Source organism: Otolemur garnettii, unplaced genomic scaffold (genome assembly GCF_000181295.1).
Source record: "Otolemur garnettii isolate 467f Iridium unplaced genomic scaffold, OtoGar3 scaffold00001, whole genome shotgun sequence".
Taxonomy (NCBI): domain Eukaryota; kingdom Metazoa; phylum Chordata; class Mammalia; order Primates; family Galagidae; genus Otolemur; species Otolemur garnettii.
Window position 1 is genome coordinate 59,664,380 of NW_003852396.1, and position 7,952 is coordinate 59,672,331.

At 42.7% G+C, this 7,952-nt stretch overlaps 1 long non-coding RNA gene across 1 annotated transcript in view; it reads right to left on the reverse strand.

Moving 5' to 3' along the window:
* Positions 1–5,412, reverse strand: part of LOC105886593 — an 8,905-nt gene extending 3,493 nt beyond the window's left edge. The window contains exon 1 of the long non-coding RNA XR_001161078.1: positions 5,363–5,412. This is a non-coding gene — a long non-coding RNA (uncharacterized LOC105886593). The remainder of the gene's footprint in view (positions 1–5,362) is intronic.
* Between the last annotated feature and the right edge of the window lie 2,540 nt (positions 5,413–7,952).

Here is a 7,952-nt window from a genome sequence, read left to right on the forward strand (position 1 = left end):
CCTGCCACAACATCCAGCTTTTTTTTTTTTTTTTTTGGATACAATTGTCATTGCTGTTTCAGCTGGCCAGGGCTGGGTTCAAACCCACCACCCTCAGCATATGGGGCTGGCGCCCTACCCACTGAACCACAAGCACCACCCCAATCTAATGGTTTTTAAATAATAGGTTCAGGGCAGCACCTGTGGCTGAATGAGTGAGACTCCAGCCCCATCTACCGAGGGTGGCAGGTTCAAACCCAGCCCGACCAAACTACAACAAAAAAATAGCCAGGAATCATGGCAGGTGCCTGTAGTCCCAGCTACTGGGGAGGCTGAAGTAGGAGAATCGCCTAAGCCCAGGAGTTGGAAATTGTTGTGAGCTGTGATGCCACAGCACTCTACTGAGAGTGATAAAGTGAGACTCTGTCAATAAAATAAAAAATAAACAAATAAATAATAGGTTCAAGCCCATAGCACAGTGCTTGTGGCACCGGCCACATGCACCGAGGCTAGCAGATTTGAACCCAGCCAGAGCCAGCTAAGCAACAATAACAACTGCAACAAAAAAATAGCTGGGTGTTGCAGCAGGCACCCGTTGTCCCAGCTACTTGGGAGGCTGAGGCAAGAGAACTGCTTGAGCCCAAGAGTTTGAGGTTGCTGTGATTTGTGACGCCACAGCACTCTACCAAAGGCAACAGAGTAAGACTCTGTCTCAAAAAATAAATAAATAATGATAAACAATTTTCCAGTTAGAAACATTGTTTTCATTCACCTGTCTTCAAGACCAATAAAAGAACATTATTGGCTCGGTACCTGTGGCTCAAAAGGCTAAGGCCCCAGCCACATACACCTAAGGTGGTGGGTTCGAATCCAGCCCGGACCTGCCAAACAACAATGACGGCTGCAACCAAAAAATAGCCAGGCATTGTGGTGGGCGCCTGTGGTCCCAGCTACTTGGGAGGCTGAGGTGGGAGACTCGCTTGAGCCCAGGAGATGGAGGTTGCTGTGAGCTGTGAAGCCACAGCACTCTACCCAGGGGGATAGCTTGAGGCTCTGTCTCAAAAAAAAACAAAAAACAAAAAACAAAAAAAAGAATATTATCTGTCAACCTTTGTTACCATTACATCAATCACTTTCTTCAACTACAGTCCTTAAACAACTTCCCAAAGTGTGTTCACCAAGAAAGGGGATCCCATGGTAGTATTAATAAAACTATAGATTGTCTTTTTTTTTTTTTTTTGAGACGGAGCCTCAAGCTATCCCCCTGGGTAGAATGCCATGGCATCACAGCTCACAGCAACCTCAAACTCTTGGGCTTACGTGATTCTCTCTTTGTTTTTTTTTGAGACAGAGCCTCAAGCTATCCCCCTGCGTAGAGTGCCATGGCATCACACTCACAGCAACCTCCAACTTCTGGGCTCAAGCGAGTCTCCTGCCTCAGCCTCCCAAGTAGCTGGGACCACAGGCGCCCGCCACAACGCCCGGCCATTTTTTAGTTGCAGCCATGATTCTTGTTTGGCGGGCCCGGGCTGGGGATTCAAACCCGCCACCTTAGGTGTATGTGGCTGGCGCCTTAGCCGCTTGAGCCACAGGCACCGAGCCTAGATTATCTTTTATTCTTGAGTCAAGAAACCAATGTAATGGGCAAGGTGCAGTGGTTCATGCTTATAATACCAACATTTTGAGAGGCCAAAACAGGAGAATCACTTCAGTCAAGAGTTTGAGACTGGCAACACAGCAAGAGCCCATCTTTGTAAAAAACAGAAAAATTAGGGGGGTGTGGTGACATGGACCTGTAGTCTCATCTACTGGGAAGGCTGAGGCAGGAAGATCACCTGAGCCCAAGAGTTTAAGGTTGCAGTGAGTTATAATAATGCCATTGCACTTTAGCTCTAGCAACAGAGCAAGATGCTTTCTCAAAAAAGAAAAATGAATGTCATGAGTCTTCAAATTTTTTTCACAAAAGGCTAGACTAGAAAAAAATAAAATAGAAAATATAACAGCACACTGCTTATGGTAAAGGTAAGTACTGCCTCATGTATATTTTATTTTAGGTGTATATACATATGTATTTATATTGGCCTACATATAAAATGTATTTCTTAATGTGGGCTGTATTCAAAAAGGTTTTTAGAAATGCTGCGAGTTCAAAAAAAGTTAGACTAAAGAAGTTCCTTTACTGAAGAACATTTAGAGCCTTCAATAAATTCAAGAGCTTTTCTGCCCACAGGAACCTTTTTTTTTTTGAGACAGAGTCTCACTATGTTGCCCTCAGCAGAGTGCTATGGCATCACTGTTCACAGCAACCTCAAACTCCTGCACATAAGCAATTATCTTGCCTCAGCCTCTTAAGTAGTTGGTACTACAAGTGCCCTCCACAATGCCCAGCTATTTTTTGGTTGCAGTTGTCATTATTGTTTAGCAGGCCTGGGCTGGGCTTGAACCTGCCACCTCAGTCTATGTGGCCGGCGCCCTAGTCACTGAGCTACGGAAGCCAAGCTAAGAACCTTTTTTTATTGAAGCATCTCCTAGGACTAGTACTCCTTGGAACACAATTAGGAGATACTATCTTTTGGGCACAGTGCACCTCCAACTGTCTTGCACATTATTCTATAATGCTCAATTATATGTATAAAGTACATATGCATATAATGCTCAATTCTCAACTCTTCTGGAATACCTACAATCAGACTTCTCATCTTAACTGCAGCATCCTTCACAATTTGGTCAAACTTACCGTAACTTGAATTTGGTTAGCAGGAAGAAGTGAGTACCTGAGTTTTGACTCTAGCTCAACTACTTATTGGCTGTCTAATTACCTACTCTGCATTGTTATTTATCCTTTCCTACAGAGAATAATGTCAATGTGAATACCTATGTCACAGACATTGGAATTTGTTTCTTAGGATTAAATGAGATAATGTACATAAATGATTTATTCCAGCTATTAGCATGTGAAAGGTATTCAACATCTGATATCTATTACTATCAGAATAACACCATCACACCAGCAGTACAGTTGTAAAATACACAACTAAAGAAACTAAAAACACTATGCTGCCGCCTAGTGGGCACCATGATTTTGAGAATAAGTATAAAGCAGCATAAAAATTACAGTAATTTCTCAAGCTACATTGGCACACTTTATAAATCATCAAAGTGGGAAATCTAATTTTTCAAACTTTAATAACTACTTCAAGACAACCTTGAAACCAGGAACAGTTATCATAAACATTCAAACTGGCTGAAGAAACTATGAAGGGTTACAGAGCAAACTCCACCCACACAAGATTTACTGATTTTCGGATCAGAACTTTTTTTTTATTTTTCATTTTATTTTTGGTTTAGCAATCTGGGTGTTCCTGAGAAGTTAAAATATTTCAGTGAGTATTTTACTTCAAGGTACACAAAATGACAGCTACAGGAATTGATCACAACTAATCATAATAGTAAATAATCAAAAGTTAAAGGATGTCAATCTTCTAAGTGGAATATTCTTAAGAAACTTAAAATGCCTTAAGAGTTAACCCTTATTATTTCCAAAAGCAAAGTGAGCAGAGAATTGTGACAAGATGAATAGCTTTCTATGAATAATTTATATCTACAATTTGTCATTGTCTGGTTTAGCAGGACAGTCATTTCACTCTCCGGGAAATTCCATTTAAATCTGCAATGTACAAGCCACTTCAGAAGGAACAACACTACCAGAAGAATAAAAAAACAAAGAGAGAAATTTCCTTAGTGACTTACACACTTGCACGACTTTTTACTGTGCAGGAAATATGTCCTTTTTGAGCTGGGTCTCCCTAGACCGCCCAGGGTGGTCTGGAACTCATGTACTATACTTCAAACATGCTGCAAAGCAACACCCACCAAAGAAAAAGTCGACACTCACCAGGAATGTTTTGAAATATTGCAAACACTGAGCGCCAGGCTTGTCTGAAAATAAAATTTCTTTAACACTTTCGGAATGGCGGAGGTGTTTGAAATTTGTCACAAGAATGACCGACGTCACCACACTACAGTCTTAAGACAAACACAAGGTTTAAAACGAACAACACACACACACAGCACCTACGGCACACGGATAGGATGGGCTTCCTATAAGGAACAGACAAGACGTTCATGACTAACCCGCAGCCTTGGTTCAGGAGAAGCAAAGAGGAGCCCACGCAGAGATGAGAAGAAAGCCTGAGGTGCTGCCTTATCCCGCTTGCCAGGATAGAAGATTCTAAGCACAACACGACAGAGACGTCAAGGCAAGGTGGCCCCTCAGCAACCAGAGCCGAGAACGTAGGTCAAGTCAGCCAGAGGTGTCCGGCAAACCTTTAAGCGGACCCCGGATGAGAAGATTAGGCCACCTACACCGCCCAACTACTAGCTAGCGACTGTCAGGAGCCACCTCAGACGAGATTCTGCGGCTCCAGTCAGCGCTGCCCTCAGCGTTTCCGGTTCACCTTTCCCCTGCCCTGCGGCACTTCCGGTTTGGGGCTAGCTTTGGAGACCAAGCTGGGGCGGGAAACTGGAGGATCTTTGGCAACGCACAGTCGATTCTTTTTGAAGATACACGCGTCGAGCTCAGTGCCCATCCAGCCCGTAGCACGGTGGTTCTGTCGCCAGCCACACACACTGAGGGTGGCGTGTTCGAACCCAGACCCGGGCCAACTAAACAGTTGCAACAAAAAAATAGCCGGGTGCTGTGGCGAGCACCTGTAGTCCCAGCTACTGGGGAGGCTGAGGCAGGAGAATCACTTCAGCCTGTTGCCGTGAGCTGTGATGCCACAACAGTGCACGGACGGCAACATAGTGAGACTCTGTAAATAAATAAAGATACATGCTCCTGAAAAGATCTCTCTGGGTGATCTTAAAGGAAATCTCAATGCTTTCCTTTAAAACATGTCTAGGATTATAAAGTTATGTTTAAAAAATAAATAAATCGGCTCAGTCCCTCAGGCTCAAGTGGCTATAACGCCAGCCATATACACCTGAGGTGGCGGTTCGAATCCAGCCCGGGCCGCCAAACAACAATGACGGCTGCAACCAAAAAATAGCCAGGCGTTGTGGCGGGCGCCTGTGGTCCCAGCTACTTGGGAGGCTGAGGCAGGAGACTTGCTTGAGCCCAGGAGTTGGAGGTTGCTGTGAGCGTGATGCCATGGCACTCTACCCAGGGGGACAGCTTGAGGCTCCGTCTCAAAAAAAAAAAAAGATGTTTATATTCTACTTTTAGTTTAGCCTTGTAAGATGCACCATACGTGTGGTCCCACCAATTACATTCCTTCTACCTATCCTCCTCCCTCCCTGCCGGGCTAGTTTTTTAGAGACCCGGTTTTGCTGTTGTTGCTGAAGGTGGTCTCGAACTTGTGAGCTCAAGGTATCCACCCACCTCAGCCTCCCAGAGTGCTGGGATTACAGGTGTGAGCTGCCATGCCTGGCCTGGTTTTGATGTTTGAACCATGGCAATGTGTTATCCATTCAAAAAATTAATGGATATTAATGATTATTTTTAAGTGAAATATTAAAGAGAAAAGCAATTAGACTGATGATCACACCTATTCCAGCACCTATGTTTCAATATATTAATATTCATTCAATATGAATGTAATATGTTTCAGCCCTATATAGTTTTTGAATATTACCCAAATCCAAAGAAATGGACTCTGCCCTCAATTTTAACCACAATATTACCCAATATTACCCAAAGAAATGGACTCTGCCCTCAAAATTTTAACCACATTTCCAAGTAAAATTATTTTTCTGTTTTTACTCCCTCCCTTCAGGACTTTGCCTAAATGTCATCTTATTAGGGAGACCATTTCTTTTTTTTTTTTTTTGAAACAAAGCCTCAAGCTATCCCCCTGGGTAGAGTGCCACGGCATCACAGCTCACAGCAACCTCCAACTCCTGGGCTCAAGCGAGTCTCCTGCCTCAGCCTCCCAAGTAGCCGGGACTATAGGCGCCCGCCACAACCCTTGGCCATTTTTTGGTTGCAGCCATCATTGTTTTTTGGCGGGCCTAGGCTGGGGATTCGAACCCGCCACCTTAGGTGTATGTGGCTGGCGCCTTAGCCGCTTGCGCCACAGGCGCCGAGCCAGGGAGACTATTTCTGACTTCTTTAGAAATATCCACACATATACCCTATTTTGCACCTTGCTTTATTCTCCATAACACAATTACCATCTAACATGGCATATTTATTATCTGTAAAAAACAAACTCCATGAAAGCAGAGATGAATTTCTTCACTTTTGGATACCAGATTCTAGCACAATGACTGGTATATAAATGCGAAATAAATTGAGATGAATGAATGGATAGAATACATGTATAGGCTCGGCACCTGTAGCTCAGCGGCTAAAGCACCAGCCACATACAGCAGTGGTGGCAGGTTCGAATCCAACCCGGGCCTGCCAAACAACAATGAGAACTAGAACCAAAAAATGGCCGGGTGTTGTGGCAGGTGCCTAGTCGCAGCTACTTGGAAGGCTGAAGCAAGAGAATCGCTTAAGCCCAAGAGTTTGAGATTGCTATGAGCTGGGATGCCATGGCACTCTACTGAGGGCGACATAGTAAGATTGACTCCAAAAAAAAAAATCTTGCTGGGAAAGCCTTTCTTAATATAATGTCAAAGCCAAAACTATAGTAAAAGACCAAGGAATAAACTACAAAAATGTCTAACTACTGGATAGAGAATTAAAAACCCATGACTACAGCCAAGAGTAAGCTAGGAGGAGAGGAATGCAGCAGATGGGATGCTCCCAGGATCAACATTCATAACACATGACGATACTTAAACTCTATTTTTAAAAATGTTAAAAACTAAAAAGTGGACAAAAGATACAAAAAGGGAAAGAGCAAAATATAAATGCCCTATGATATATTAAAAGATCTCAATCTCACCAATAATTTAAAAACACAAATTAAAATGAAATTTTTTTTTTCTTATTAACCTATTAGCAAAGATTAAGAGCCTGATAATACTGTGTTAGCATGGTTGTGGGGAAGAGTGCTGTCCTATACTGCCAGGGGGAAGAAATTTTTACATTTTTGGAAAGTCTATCAAAACTATGGGCATCCACTAACTTGGCAATTCTATGTCTATGAATTTATCCTAAGAAAATAATCCTAAAATTACAGTCAACAAATACATGTACGAAGTATTCACAGCAGCCGAGTTGTTACAGCAAAAGAACCAAAGATTCATCAAGTGAGAACTCAATGTGGTATCAGAATCTACAATTGAAGATGATCCAATAATTAAAGTATGAGATAGATCTTATTAAAAGTTTTATAACATAGTAATGACTCAACTTTACTTTTTTTAAGGCATGGTATAAAACATTTCTACAAATGTAAAGAAAAGCCTGGAAGGTCATTCAAATGATGACTTCTAGAATTTGGGAGACAGGGAACAATGGGGAATTGGAACTTTCCGTTAAATTCTTACTTTCATAGTTGACATGTGATGAGTGTGCATTACTACTATAATTAGAAAAAATATTTTAAAATGCAAAAACTCCTAATAATAAAAAGAATCACGTTCATAAACACATTGTAAGAAACTAAAGTGGAAAGTATCGGGATGCTGCCATGATTCCTGACGCTTTCCAGGACTAACACACTTTCTGAATTCTAGGAAAAAACTGTCCAAAATTTCAGAACAGCACATAGGAATAATTACACTCTCACACGCATTCTTTTCAGTCCAAAACCATTCTAAGCCAAGCATGGTAGCTGGTGCCTGCCATCCAGTCACTCATGAGGCTGGGGCAGGAGGACTACCTGAGCCCAGGAGTTCAAGGTCGAAGAGAGCTATGATCATACCACTGCCCTTCAGGCTAGGGGACAGGGTGAGACCCTGTGTCTTTAAAAAACATATATAGGCTCGGTGCCTATAGCTCAACCGGCTAAGGCGCCAGCCACGTACACCTAAGGTGGCGGGTTCGAATCCCCAGCCTGGACCCGCCAAACAACAAC